The 14,823-nt window shown below is 34.6% G+C and overlaps 10 non-coding genes across 10 annotated transcripts; all 10 read left to right on the top strand.

Moving 5' to 3' along the window:
* Positions 1 to 1,142: 1,142 nt before the first annotated feature.
* TRNAW-CCA (transfer RNA tryptophan (anticodon CCA)) lies at positions 1,143 to 1,214 on the top strand. The gene has a single exon. It is a non-coding gene; the product is annotated as a tRNA-Trp (tRNA).
* Positions 1,215 to 3,135: 1,921 nt separating this feature from the next.
* On the top strand, positions 3,136 to 3,207 carry TRNAW-CCA (transfer RNA tryptophan (anticodon CCA)). The gene has a single exon. It is a non-coding gene; the product is annotated as a tRNA-Trp (tRNA).
* Positions 3,208 to 4,756: 1,549 nt separating this feature from the next.
* TRNAW-CCA (transfer RNA tryptophan (anticodon CCA)) lies at positions 4,757 to 4,828 on the top strand. The gene has a single exon. It is a non-coding gene; the product is annotated as a tRNA-Trp (tRNA).
* A 936-nt stretch (positions 4,829 to 5,764) lies between these two features.
* TRNAW-CCA (transfer RNA tryptophan (anticodon CCA)) lies at positions 5,765 to 5,836 on the top strand. Its single transcript has one exon. It is a non-coding gene; the product is annotated as a tRNA-Trp (tRNA).
* Positions 5,837 to 6,841: 1,005 nt separating this feature from the next.
* TRNAW-CCA (transfer RNA tryptophan (anticodon CCA)) lies at positions 6,842 to 6,913 on the top strand. Its single transcript has one exon. It is a non-coding gene; the product is annotated as a tRNA-Trp (tRNA).
* A 1,007-nt stretch (positions 6,914 to 7,920) lies between these two features.
* TRNAW-CCA (transfer RNA tryptophan (anticodon CCA)) lies at positions 7,921 to 7,992 on the top strand. The gene has a single exon. It is a non-coding gene; the product is annotated as a tRNA-Trp (tRNA).
* A 1,007-nt stretch (positions 7,993 to 8,999) lies between these two features.
* On the top strand, positions 9,000 to 9,071 carry TRNAW-CCA (transfer RNA tryptophan (anticodon CCA)). Its single transcript has one exon. It is a non-coding gene; the product is annotated as a tRNA-Trp (tRNA).
* A 997-nt stretch (positions 9,072 to 10,068) lies between these two features.
* Positions 10,069 to 10,140, top strand: TRNAW-CCA (transfer RNA tryptophan (anticodon CCA)). The gene has a single exon. It is a non-coding gene; the product is annotated as a tRNA-Trp (tRNA).
* A 2,085-nt stretch (positions 10,141 to 12,225) lies between these two features.
* On the top strand, positions 12,226 to 12,297 carry TRNAW-CCA (transfer RNA tryptophan (anticodon CCA)). Its single transcript has one exon. It is a non-coding gene; the product is annotated as a tRNA-Trp (tRNA).
* A 997-nt stretch (positions 12,298 to 13,294) lies between these two features.
* TRNAW-CCA (transfer RNA tryptophan (anticodon CCA)) lies at positions 13,295 to 13,366 on the top strand. Its single transcript has one exon. It is a non-coding gene; the product is annotated as a tRNA-Trp (tRNA).
* The last annotated feature ends 1,457 nt before the right edge of the window (positions 13,367 to 14,823 follow it).

Raw genomic sequence — 14,823 nt, 5'->3', positions numbered from 1 at the left:
ATGGCTTCCACATATTATCTCGTGCACTTTTCATGAGAAGTATTGGGCGTACATGCTTTTCAACTGACCTTGTGGTGCAACGGTAGCGTGTCAGTCTCCAGATCAGAAGGTTGCGTGTTCAAATCACGTCAGGGTCAAGTAACTCTATCATCTTTTCATAACTTAATCGATGCTTGGGTAAAGATTGAAACGGAAACTGCGTAATCCTACTGACAATAGAATAGCTCAACGTTTTTGTCATGTGTCAGCGCAGTGTTTGAAAAGTGTTTTATTTAAATGATATAGATTAATATCTTATCAACAATGCTTTGATGAGAAATATCATTTGGGAATTGAGTTCAAAACATAAAAAAATCCATGCCGGGAACAGCCAATTCTTTGTTCATGCCATGGTCTTCTTTGAATTTCTTAGAGAAGAGGGCTTATTACTAGATATTTAATTTTGAACTGGAAATCAATGAATCCGAATGTGATGATTTTAATTCAGCCCTGTTTATGTCTTTTCTAAACTGTGATTAAAAGTAGCAAATTTCCAGATGGGGTCCATATATTATCTCATGCACTTTTCATGTGAAGTATTGGAGCAAACATGCTTTTCAACTGACCTTGTGCACAATGGTAGCGCTTCTGACTCCATTAAAGAAGGCTGCGTGTTGATATCACATCAGGGTCGAGAAGCTCTTTCATCTTTTCATAACTTCATCGATGCTTGTGTTAAGATTGAAAACGGAAACTGAGTAATTCTCCTGACAATAGAAAAATTTGACTTTGTTGCCACCTGTAGGCAAAGTGTTTAAAAATGTGTTTTATTTAAGTTATGTAGATTAACATCTTATCAACAATACTGTGATGAAAAATATCATTTGGGAATTAAGTTCAAAACATAAAAAAATAATTCTTGCCGGGAACAGCTAACACTTTGTTCATGTCTTTGTCATCTTTGAATTTGTAAGAAAAGAGAGTTTATTATTAGATTTTAAATTTTAAACTGGAAATCCCTGAATCAGAATGTCATGATCTTAATTCATCCTTGTTTATATCTTTTCCAAAATGGGAGTAAAAGTTGCAAGTTTCCTGATGGCTTCCAGATATTGTCTTGTGCACTTTTCATGAGAAGTATTGGGCATACATGCTTTTCAACTGACCTCGTGGCGCAACGGTAGCGCGTCTGACTCCAGATCAGAAGGTTGCGTGTTCAAATCACGTTGGGGACAAGTAACTCTATCATCCTTTCATAACTTAATCGATGCTTGGGTAAAGATTGAAACGGAAACTGCGTAATCCTACTGACAATAGAAAAGCTCAACGTTGTTGTCATGTGGCAGTGCAGTGTTTTAGGTAAATGAAATATCTTATCTTATGTAGATGTAAATATCTTATCAACAATACTTTGATGAGAAATATCATTTGGGAATTGAGTTCAAAACATAAAAAAATCCATGCCGGGAACAGCCAATACTTTGTTCATGCCATTGTCTTCTTTGAATTTCTTAGAGAAGAGGGCTTATTACTAGATATTTAATTTTAAACTGGAAATCAATGAATCCAAATGTGATGATTTTAATTCAGCCCTGTTTATGTCTTTTCTAAACTGTGATTAAAAGAAGCAAATTTCCAGATGGGGTCCATATATTATCTCATGCACTTTTCATGGGAAGTATTGGAGCAAACATGCTTTTCAACTGACCTTGTGCACAATGGTAGTGCTTCTGACTCCATTAAAGAAGGCTGCGTGTTGATATCACATCAGGGTCGAGAAGCTCTTTCATCTTTTCATACCTTCATCGATGCTTGTGTTAAGATTGAAAACAGAAACTGAGTAATTCCACTGACAATAGAAAAATTCGACTTTGTTGCCACCTGTAGGCAAAATGTTTAAAAATGTGTTTTATTTAAGTTATGTAGATTAATATCTTATCAACAATACTTTGATGAAAAATATCATTTGGGAATTGAGTTCAAAACATAAAAAAAAATCCTTGCCGGGAACAGCTAACACTTTGTTCATGCCATTGTCATCTTTGAATTTGTAAGAAAAGAGAGTTTATTACTAGGTTTTAAATTTTAAACTGGAAATCCCTGAATCAGAATGTCATGATCTTAATTCATGTTTGTTTATATCTTTTCCAAAAGTAACTCTAACATCTTTTCATAACTTAATCGATGCTTGGGTAAAGATTGAAACGGAAACTGCGTAATCCTACTGATAATAGAATAGCTCAACGTTGTTGTCATGTGTCAGCACAGTGTTTGAAAAGTGTTTTATTTAAATGATATAGATTAATATCTTATCAACAATACTTTGATGAGAAATATCATTTGGGAATTGAGTTCAAAACATAAAAAAATCCATGCCGGGAACAGCCAATACTTTGTTCATGTCATTGTCTTCTTTGAATTTCTTAGAGAAGAGGGCTTATTACTAGATATTTAATTTTAAACTGGAAATCAATGAATCCGAATGTGATGATTTTAATTCAGCCCTGTTTATGTCTTTTCTAAACTGTGATTAAAAGTAGCAAATTTCCAGATGGGGTCCATATATTATCTCATGCACTTTTCATGTGAAGTATTGGAGCAAACATGCTTTTCAACTGACCTTGTGCACATTGGTAGCGCTTCTGACTCCATTAAAGAAGGCTGCGTGTTGATATCACATCAGGGTCGAGAAGCTCTTTCATCTTTTCATAACTTCATTGATGCTTGTGTTAAGATTGAAAACGGAAACTGAGTAATTCAACTGACAATAGAAAAATTCGACTTTGTCGCCACCTGTAGGCAAAGTGTTTAAAAATGTGTTTTATTTAAGTTATGTAGATTAACATCTTATCAACAATACCGTGATGAAAAATATCATTTGGGAATTGAGTTCAAAACATAAAAAAAATAATCCTTGACGGGAACAGGTAACACTTTGTTCATGCCATTGTCATCTTTGAATTTGTAAGAAAAGAGTTTATTATTAGATTTTAAATTTTAAACTGGAAATCCCTGATTCAGAATGTCATGATCTTAATTCATCCTTGTTTATATCTTTTCCAAAATGGGAGTAAAAGTTGCAAGTTTCCTGATGGCTTCCAGATATTATCTTGTGCACTTTTCATGAGAAGTATTGGGCGTACATGCTTTTCAACTGACCTCGTGGCGCAACGGTAGCGCGTCTGACTCCATATCAGAAGGTTGCGTGTTCAAATCACATCGGGGTCAAGTAACTCTATCATCTTTTCATAACTTAATCGATGCTTGGGTAAAGATTGAAACGGAAACTGCGTAATCCTACTGACAATAGAATAGCTCAACGTTTTTGTCATGTGTCAGCGCAGTGTTTGAAAAGTGTTTTATTTAAATGATATAGATTAATATCTTATCAACAATGTTTTGATGAGAAATATCATTTGGGAATTGAGTTCAAAACATAAAAAAATCCATGCCGGGAACAGCCAATTCTTTGTTCATGCCATGGTCTTCTTTGAATTTCTTAGAGAAGAGGGCTTATTACTAGATATTTAATTTTGAACTGGAAATCAATGAATCCGAATGTGATGATTTTAATTCAGCCCTGTTTATGTCTTTTCTAAACTGTGATTAAAAGTAGCAAATTTCCAGATGGGGTCCATATATTATCTCATGCACTTTTCATGTGAAGTATTGGAGCAAACATGCTTTTCAACTGACCTTGTGCACAATGGTAGCGCTTCTGACTCCATTAAAGAAGGCTGCGTGTTGGTATCACATCAGGGTCGAGAAGCTCTTTCATCTTTTCATAACTTCATCGATGCTTGTGTTAAGATTGAAAACAGAAACTGAGTAATTCTCCTGACAATAGAAAAATTTGACTTTGTTGCCACCTGTAGGCAAAGTGTTTAAAAATGTGTTTTATTTAAGTTATGTAGATTAACATCTTATCAACAATACTGTGATGAAAAATATCATTTGGGAATTAAGTTCAAAACATAAAAAAATAATTCTTGCCGGGAACAGCTAACACTTTGTTCATGCCTTTGTCATCTTTGAATTTGTAAGAAAAGAGAGTTTATTATTAGATTTTAAATTTTAAACTGGAAATCCCTGAATCAGAATGTCATGATCTTAATTCATCCTTGTTTATATCTTTTCCAAAATGGGAGTAAAAGTTGCAAGTTTCCTGATGGCTTCCAGATATTAACTTGTGCACTTTTCATGTGAAGTATTGGAGCAAACATGCTTTTCAACTGACCTTGTGCACAATGGTAGCGCTTCTGACTCCATTAAAGAAGGCTGCGTGTTGATATCACATCAGGGTCAAGAAGCTCTTTCATCTTTTCATAACTTCATCGATGCTTGTTTTAAGATTGAAAACGGAAACTGAGTAATTCAACTGACAATAGAAAAATTCGACTTTGTTGCCACCTGTAGGCAAAGTGTTTAAAAATGTGTTTTATTTAAGTTATGTAGATTAACATCTTATCAACAATACTGTGATGAAAAATATCATTTGGGAATTGAGTTCAAAACATAAAAAAAATAATCCTTGCCGGGAACAGCTAACACTTTGTTCATGCCATTGTCATCTTTGAATTTGTAAGAAAAGAGAGATTTTATTATTAGATTTTAAATTTTAAACTGGAAATCCCTGATTCAGCATGTCATGATCTTAATTCATCCTTGTTTATATCTTTTCCAAAATGGGAGTAAAAGTTGCAAGTTTCCTGATGGCTTCCAGATATTGTCTTGTGCACTTTTCATGAGAAGTATTGGGCATACATGCTTTTCAACTGACCTCGTGGCGCAACGGTAGCGCGTCTGACTCCAGATCAGAAGGTTGCGTGTTCAAATCACGTTGGGGACAAGTAACTCTATCATCTTTTCATAACTTAATCGATGCTTGGGTAAAGATTGAAACGGAAACTGCGTAATCCTACTGACAATAGAATAGCTCAACGTTGTTGTCATGTGGCAGTGCAGTGTTTTATGTAAATGAAATATCTTATCTTATGTAGATGTAAATATCTTATCAACAATACTTTGATGAGAAATATCATTTGGGAATTGAGTTCAAAACATAAAAAAATCCATGCCGGGAACAGCCAATACTTTGTTCATGCCATTGTCTTCTTTGAATTTCTTAGAGAAGAGAGCTTATTACTAGATATTTAATTTTAAACTGGAAATCAATGAATCCGAATGTGATGATTTTAATTCAGCCCTGTTTATGTCTTTTCTAAACTGTGATTAAAAGTAGCAAATTTCCAGATGGGGTCCATATATTATCTCATGCACTTTTCATGTGAAGTATTGGAGCAAACATGCTTTTCAACTGACCTTGTGCACAATGGTAGCGCTTCTGACTCCATTAAAGAAGGCTGCGTGTTGATATCACATCAGGGTCAAGAAGCTCTTTCATCTTTTCATAACTTCATCGATGCTTGTGTTAAGATTGAAAACGGAAACTGAGTAATTCAACTGACAATAGAAAAATTCGACTTTGTTGCCACCTGTAGGCAAAGTGTTTAAAAATGTGTTTTATTTAAGTTATGTAGATTAACATCTTATCAACAATACTGTGATGAAAAATATCATTTGGGAATTGAGTTCAAAACATAAAAAAAATAATCCTTGCCGGGAACAGCTAACACTTTGTTCATGCCATTGTCATCTTTGAATTTGTAAGAAAAGAGAGATTTTATTATTAGATTTTAAATTTTAAACTGGAAATCCCTGATTCAGAATGTCATGATCTTAATTCATCCTTGTTTATATCTTTGGGCATACATGCTTTTCAACTGACCTCGTGGCGCAACGGTAGCGCGTCTTACTCCAGATCAGAAGGTTGCGTGTTCAAATCATGTCGGGGTCAAGTAACTCTATCATCTTTTCATAACTTAACCGATGCTTGGGTAAAGATTGAAACGGAAACTGCGTAATCCTACTGACAATAGAAAAGCTCAACGTTGTTGTCATGTGTCAGCGCAGTGTTTGAAAAGTGTTTTATTTAAATGATATAGATTAATATCTTATCAACAATGCTTTGATGAGAAATATCATTTGGGAATTGAGTTCAAAACATAAAAAAATCCATGCCGGGAACAGCCAATTCTTTGTTCATGCCATGGTCTTCTTTGAATTTCTTAGAGAAGAGGGCTTATTACTAGATATTTAATTTTGAACTGGAAATCAATGAATCCAAATGTGATGATTTTAATTCAGCCCTGTTTATGTCTTTTCTAAACTGTGATTAAAAGTAGCAAATTTCCAGATGGGGTCCATATATTATCTCATGCACTTTTCATGTGAAGTATTGGAGCAAACATGCTTTTCAACTGACCTTGTGCACAATGGTAGCGCTTCTGACTCCATTAAAGAAGGCTGCGTGTTGATATCACATCAGGGTCGAGAAGCTCTTTCATCTTTTCATAACTTCATCGCTGCTTGTGTTAAGATTGAAAACGGAAACTGAGTAATTCTCCTGACAATAGAAAAATTTGTGTTTGTTGCCACCTGTAGGCAAAGGGTTTAAAAATGTGTTTTATTTAAGTTATGTAGATTAACATCTTATCAACAATACTGTGATGAAAAATATCATTTGGGAATTAAGTTCAAAACATAAAAAAATAATTCTTGCCGGGAACAGCTAACACTTTGTTCATGCCTTTGTCATCTTTGAATTTGTAAGAAAAGAGAGTTTATTATTAGATTTTAAATTTTAAACTGGAAATCCCTGAATCAGAATGTCATGATCTTAATTCATCCTTGTTTATATCTTTTCCAAAATGGGAGTAAAAGTTGCAAGTTTCCTGATGGCTTCCAGATATTAACTTGTGCACTTTTCATGAGAAGTATTGGGCGTACATGCTTTTCAACTGACCTCGTGGCGCAACGGTAGCGCGTCTGACTCCAGATCAGAAGGTTGCGTGTTCAAATCACGTCGGGGTCAAGTAACTCTATCATCTTTTCATAACTTAATCGATGCTTGGGTAAAGATTGAAACGGAAACTGCGTAATCCTACTGACAATAGAATAGCTCAACGTTGTTGTCATGTGTCAGCGCACTGTTTGAAAAGTGTTTTATTTAAATGATATAGATTAATATCTTATCAACAATACTTTGATGAGAAATATCATCTGGGAATTGAGTTCAAAACATAAAAAAATCCATGCCGGGAACAGCCAATACTTTGTTCATGCCATTGTCTTCTTTGAATTTCTTAGAGAAGAGGGCTTATTACTAGATATTTAATTTTAAACTGGAAATCAATGAATCCGAATGTGATGATTTTAATTCAGCCCTGTTTATGTCTTTTTCTAAACTGTGATTAAAAGTAGCAAATTTCCAGATGGGGTCCATATATTATCTCATGCACTTTTCATGTGAAGTATTGGAGCAAACATGCTTTTCAACTGACCTTGTGCACAATGGTAGCGCTTCTGACTCCTTTAAAGAAGGATGCGTGTTAATATCACATCAGGGTCGAGAAGCTCTTTCATCTTTTCATAACTTCATCGATGCTTGTGTTAAGATTGAAAACGGAAACTGAGTAATTCCACTGACAATAGAAAAATTCGACTTTGTTGCCACCTGTAGGCAAAGTGTTTAAAAATGTGTTTTATTTAAGTTATGTAGATTAACATCTTATCAACAATACTGTGATGAAAAATATCATTTGGGAATTGAGTTCAAAACATAAAAAAAATAATCCTTGCCGGGAACAGCTAACACTTTGTTCATGCCATTGTCATCTTTGAATTTGTAAGAAAAGAGAGTTTATTATTACATTTTAAACTTTAAACTGGAAATCCCTGAATCAGAATGTCATGATCTTAATTCATCCTTGTTTATATCTTTTCCAAAATGGGAGTAAAAGTTGCAAGTTTCCTGATGGCTTCCAGATATTATCTCGTGCACTTTTCATGAGAAGTATTAGGCGTACATGCTTTTCAACTGACCTCGTGGCGCAACGGTAGCGCGTCTGACTCCAGATTAGAAGATTGCGTGTTCAAATCACGTCGTGGTCAAGTAACTATATCATCTTTTCATAACTTAATCGATGCTTGGGTAAAGATTGAAACGGGAACTGCGTAATCCTACTGACAATAGAATAGCTCAACGTTGTTGTCATGTGTCAGCGCAGTGTTTGAAAAGTGTTTTATTTAAATGATATAGATTAATATCTTATCAACAATACTTTGATGAGAAATATCATTTGGGAATTGAGTTCAAAACATAAAAAAATCCATGCCGGGAACAGCCAATACTTTGTTCATGCCATTGTCTTCTTTGAATTTCTTAGAGAAGAGGGCTTATTACTAGATATTTAATTTTGAACTGGAAATCAATGAATCCGAATGTGATGATTTTAATTCAGCCCTGTTTATGTCTTTTTCTAAACTGTGATTAAAAGTAGCAAATTTCCAGATGGGGTCCATATATTATCTCATGCACTTTTCATGTGAAGTATTGGAGCAAACATGCTTTTCAACTGACCTTGTGCACAATGGTAGTGCTTCTGACTCCACTAAAGAAGGCTGCGTGTTGATATCACATCAGGGTCGAGAAGCTCTTTCATCTTTTCATAACTTCATCGATGCTTGTGTTAAGATTGAAAACGGAAACTGAGTAATTCCACTGACAATAGAAAAATTCGACTTTGTTGCCACCTGTAGGCAAAGTGTTTAAAAATGTGTTTTATTTAAGTTATGTAGATTAACATCTTATCAACAATACTGTGATGAAAAATATCATTTGGGAATTGAGTTCAAAACATAAAAAAAATAATCCTTGCCGGGAACAGCTAACACTTTGTTCATGCCATTGTCATCTTTGAATTTGTAAGAAAAGAGAGTTTATTATTAGATTTTAAATTTTAAACTGGAAATCCCTGAATCAGAATGTCATGATCTTAATTCATCCTTGTTTATATCTTTTCCAAAATGGGAGTAAAAGTTGCAAGTTTCCTGATGGCTTCCAGATATTATCTCGTGCACTTTTCATGAGAAGTATTGGGCGTACATGCTTTTCAACTGACCTCGTGGCGCAACGGTAGCGCGTCTGACTCCAGATCAGAAGGTTGCGTGTTCAAATCACGTCGTGGTCAAGTAACTCTATCATCTTTTCATAACTTAATCGATGCTTGGGTAAAGATTGAAACGGAAACTGCGTAATCTACTGACAATAGAATAGCTCAACGCTGTGTCAGCGCAGTGTTTGAAAAGTGTTCTATTTAAATGATATAGATTAATATCTTATCAACAATACTTTGATGAGAAATATCATTTGGGAATTGAGTTCAAAACATAAAAAAATCCATGCCGGGAACAGCCAATACTTTGTTCATGCCGTTGTCTTCTTTGAATTTCTTAGAGAAGAGGGCTTATTACTAGATATTTAATTTTAAACTGGAAATCAATGAGTCCGAATGTGATGATTTTAATTCAGCCCTGTTTATGTCTTTTTCTAAACTGTGATTAAAAATAGCAAATTTCCAGATGGGGTCCGTATATTATCTCATGCACTTTTCATGTGAAGTATTGGAGCAAACATGCTTTTCAACTGACCTTGTGCACAATGGTAGCGCTTCTGACTCCAGTAAAGAAGGCTGCGTGTTGATATCACATCAGGGTCGAGAAGCTCTTTCATCTTTTCATAACTTCATCGATGCTTGTGTTAAGATTGAAAACGGAAACTGAGTAATTCCACTGACAATAGAAAAATTGTACTTTCTTGCCACCTGTAGGCAAAGTGTTTAAAAATGTGTTTTATTTAAGTTATGTAGATTAACATCTTATCAACAATACTGTGATGAAAAATATCATTTGGGAATTGAGTTCAAAACAAAAAAAAATAATCCTTGCCGGGAACAGCTAACACTTTGTTCATGCCGTTGTCATCTTTGAATTTGTAAGAAAAGAGAGTTTATTATTAGATTTTACATTTTAAACTGGAAATCCCTGAATCAGAATGTCATGATCTTAATTCATCCTTGTTTATATCTTTTCCAAAATGGGAGTAAAAGTTGCAAGTTTCCTGATGGCTTCCAGATATTATCTCGTGCACTTTTCATGAGAAGTATTGGGCGTACATGCTTTTCAACTGACTTCGTGGCGCAACGGTAGCGCGTCTGACTCCAGATCAGAAGGTTGCGTGTTCAAATCACGTCGGGGTCAAGTTACTCTATCATCTTTTCTTAACTTAATCGATGCTTGGGTAAAGATTGAAACGGAAACTGCTTAATCCTGCTGACAATAGAAAAGCTCAACGTTGTTGTCATGTGTCAGCGCAGTGTTTGAAAAGTGTTTTATTTAAATGATATAGATTAATATCTTATCAACAATACTTTGATGAGAAATATCATTTGGGAATTGAGTTCAAAACATAAAAAAATCCATGTCGAGAACAGCCAATACTTTGTTCATGCCATTGTCTTCTTTGAATTTCTTAGAGAAGAGGGCTTATTACTAGATATTTAATTTTAAACTGGAAATCAATGAATCCGAATGTGATGATTTTAATTCAGCCCTGTTTATGTCTTTTCTAAACTGTGATTAAAAGTAGCAAATTTCTAGATGGGGTCCATATATTATCTCATGCACTTTTCATGTGAAGTATTGGAGGAAACATGCTTTTCAACTGACCTTGTGCACAATGGTAGCGCTTCTTACTCCAGTAAAGAAGGCTGCGTGTTGATATCACATCAGGGTCGAGAAGCTCTTTCATCTTTTCATAACTTCATCGATGCTTGTGTTAAGATTGAAAAAGGAAACTGAGTAATTCCACTGACAATAGAAAAATTCGACTTTGTTGCCACCTGTAGGCAAAGTGTTTAAAAATGTGTTTTATTTAAGTTATGTAGATTAACATCTTATCAACAATACTGTGATGAAAAATATCATTTGGGAATTGAGTTCAAAACATAAAAAAAATAATCCTTGCCGGGAACAGCTAACACTTTGTTCATGCCATTGTCATCTTTGAATTTGTAAGAAAAGAGAGTTTATTATTACATTTTAAACTTTAAACTGGAAATCCCTGAATCAGAATGTCATGATCTTAATATATCCTTGTTTATATCTTTTCCAAAATGGGAGTAAAAGTTGCAAGTTTCCTGATGGCTTCCAGATATTATCTCGTGCACTTCTCATGAGAAGTATTGGGCATACATGCTTTTCAACTGACCTCGTGGGGCAACGGTAGCGCGTCTGACTCCAGATTAGAAGATTGCGTGTTCAAATCACGTCGTGGTCAAGTAACTATATCATCTTTTCATAATTTAATCGATGCTTGGGTAAAGATTGAAACGGGAACTGCGTAATCCTACTGACAATAGAATAGCTCAACGTTGTTGTCATGTGTCAGCGCAGTGTTTGAAAAGTGTTTTATTTAAATGATATAGATTAATATCTTATCAACAATACTTTGATGAGAAATATCATTTGGGAATTGAGTTCAAAACATAAAAAAATCCATGCCGGGAACAGCCAATACTTTGTTCATGCCATTGTCTTCTTTGAATTTCTTAGAGAAGAGGGCTTATTACTAGATATTTAATTTTAAACTGGAAATCAATGAATCCGAATGTGATGATTTTAATTCAGCCCTGTTTATGTCTTTTTCTAAACTGTGATTAAAAGTAGCAAATTTCCAGATGGGGTCCATATATTATCTCATGCACTTTTCATGTGAAGTATTGGAGCAAACATGCTTTTCAACTGACCTTGTGCACAATGGTAGTGCTTCTGACTGGAGTAAAGAAGGCTGCGTGTTGATATCACATCAGGGTCGAGAAGCTGTTTCATCTTTTCATAACTTCATCGATGCTTGTGTTAAGATTGAAAACGGAAACTGAGTAATTCCACTGACAATAGAAAAATTCGACTTTGTTGCCACCTGTAGGCAAAGTGTTTAAAAATGTGTTTTATTTAAGTTATGTAGATTAACATCTTATCAACAATACTGTGATGAAAAATATCATTTGGGAATTGAGTTCAAAACATAAAAAAAATAATCCTTGCCGGGAACAGCTAACACTTTGTTCATGCCATTGTCATCTTTGAATTTGTAAGAAAAGAGAGTTTATTATTAGATTTTAAATTTTAAACTGGAAATCCCTGAATCAGATTGTCATGATCTTAATTCATCCTTGTTTATATCTTTTCCAAAATGGGAGTAAAAGTTGCAAGTTTCCTGATGGCTTCCAGATATTATCTCGTGCACTTTTCATGAGAAGTATTGGGCGTACATGCTTTTCAACTGACCTCGTGGCGCAACGGTAGCGCGTCTGACTCCAGATCAGAAGGTTGCGTGTTCAAATCACGTCGTGGTCAAGTAACTCTATCATCTTTTCATAACTTAATCGATGCTTGGGTAAAGATTGAAACGGAAACTGCGTAATCTACTGACAATAGAATAGCTCAACGCTGTGTCAGCGCAGTGTTTGAAAAGTGTTCTATTTAAATGATATAGATTAATATCTTATCAACAATACTTTGATGAGAAATATCATTTGGGAATTGAGTTCAAAACATAAAAAAATCCATGCCGGGAACAGCCAATACTTTGTTCATGCCGTTGTCTTCTTTGAATTTCTTAGAGAAGAGGGCTTATTACTAGATATTTAATTTTAAACTGGAAATCAATGAGTCCGAATGTGATGATTTTAATTCAGCCCTGTTTATGTCTTTTTCTAAACTGTGATTAAAAATAGCAAATTTCCAGATGGGGTCCGTATATTATCTCATGCACTTTTCATGTGAAGTATTGGAGCAAACATGCTTTTCAACTGACCTTGTGCACAATGGTAGCGCTTCTGACTCCAGTAAAGAAGGCTGCGTGTTGATATCACATCAGGGTCGAGAAGCTCTTTCATCTTTTCATAACTTCATCGATGCTTGTGTTAAGATTGAAAACGGAAACTGAGTAATTCCACTGACAATAGAAAAATTGTACTTTCTTGCCACCTGTAGGCAAAGTGTTTAAAAATGTGTTTTATTTAAGTTATGTAGATTAACATCTTATCAACAATACTGTGATGAAAAATATCATTTGGGAATTGAGTTCAAAACAAAAAAAAATAATCCTTGCCGGGAACAGCTAACACTTTGTTCATGCCGTTGTCATCTTTGAATTTGTAAGAAAAGAGAGTTTATTATTAGATTTTACATTTTAAACTGGAAATCCCTGAATCAGAATGTCATGATCTTAATTCATCCTTGTTTATATCTTTTCCAAAATGGGAGTAAAAGTTGCAAGTTTCCTGATGGCTTCCAGATATTATCTCGTGCACTTTTCATGAGAAGTATTGGGCGTACATGCTTTTCAACTGACTTCGTGGCGCAACGGTAGCGCGTCTGACTCCAGATCAGAAGGTTGCGTGTTCAAATCACGTCGGGGTCAAGTTACTCTATCATCTTTTCTTAACTTAATCGATGCTTGGGTAAAGATTGAAACGGAAACTGCTTAATCCTGCTGACAATAGAAAAGCTCAACGTTGTTGTCATGTGTCAGCGCAGTGTTTGAAAAGTGTTTTATTTAAATGATATAGATTAATATCTTATCAACAATACTTTGATGAGAAATATCATTTGGGAATTGAGTTCAAAACATAAAAAAATCCATGTCGAGAACAGCCAATACTTTGTTCATGCCATTGTCTTCTTTGAATTTCTTAGAGAAGAGGGCTTATTACTAGATATTTAATTTTAAACTGGAAATCAATGAATCCGAATGTGATGATTTTAATTCAGCCCTGTTTATGTCTTTTCTAAACTGTGATTAAAAGTAGCAAATTTCTAGATGGGGTCCATATATTATCTCATGCACTTTTCATGTGAAGTATTGGAGGAAACATGCTTTTCAACTGACCTTGTGCACAATGGTAGCGCTTCTTACTCCAGTAAAGAAGGCTGCGTGTTGATATCACATCAGGGTCGAGAAGCTCTTTCATCTTTTCATAACTTCATCGATGCTTGTGTTAAGATTGAAAAAGGAAACTGAGTAATTCCACTGACAATAGAAAAATTCGACTTTGTTGCCACCTGTAGGCAAAGTGTTTAAAAATGTGTTTTATTTAAGTTATGTAGATTAACATCTTATCAACAATACTGTGATGAAAAATATCATTTGGGAATTGAGTTCAAAACATAAAAAAAATAATCCTTGCCGGGAACAGCTAACACTTTGTTCATGCCATTGTCATCTTTGAATTTGTAAGAAAAGAGAGTTTATTATTACATTTTAAACTTTAAACTGGAAATCCCTGAATCAGAATGTCATGATCTTAATATATCCTTGTTTATATCTTTTCCAAAATGGGAGTAAAAGTTGCAAGTTTCCTGATGGCTTCCAGATATTATCTCGTGCACTTCTCATGAGAAGTATTGGGCATACATGCTTTTCAACTGACCTCGTGGGGCAACGGTAGCGCGTCTGACTCCAGATTAGAAGATTGCGTGTTCAAATCACGTCGTGGTCAAGTAACTATATCATCTTTTCATAATTTAATCGATGCTTGGGTAAAGATTGAAACGGGAACTGCGTAATCCTACTGACAATAGAATAGCTCAACGTTGTTGTCATGTGTCAGCGCAGTGTTTGAAAAGTGTTTTATTTAAATGATATAGATTAATATCTTATCAACAATACTTTGATGAGAAATATCATTTGGGAATTGAGTTCAAAACATAAAAAAATCCATGCCGGGAACAGCCAATACTTTGTTCATGCCATTGTCTTCTTTGAATTTCTTAGAGAAGAGGGCTTATTACTAGATATTTAATTTTAAACTGGAAATCAATGAATCCGAATGTGATGATTTTAATTCAGCCCTGTTTATGTCTTTTTCTAAACTGTGA

This window comes from Ranitomeya imitator, chromosome 4, assembly GCF_032444005.1.
Source record: "Ranitomeya imitator isolate aRanImi1 chromosome 4, aRanImi1.pri, whole genome shotgun sequence".
In the NCBI taxonomy this organism is placed as follows: Eukaryota; Metazoa; Chordata; class Amphibia; order Anura; family Dendrobatidae; genus Ranitomeya; species Ranitomeya imitator.
The sequence above is the reverse complement of the archived record's forward strand: the minus strand, read 5'-3'. Positions and strand labels throughout refer to the sequence as shown.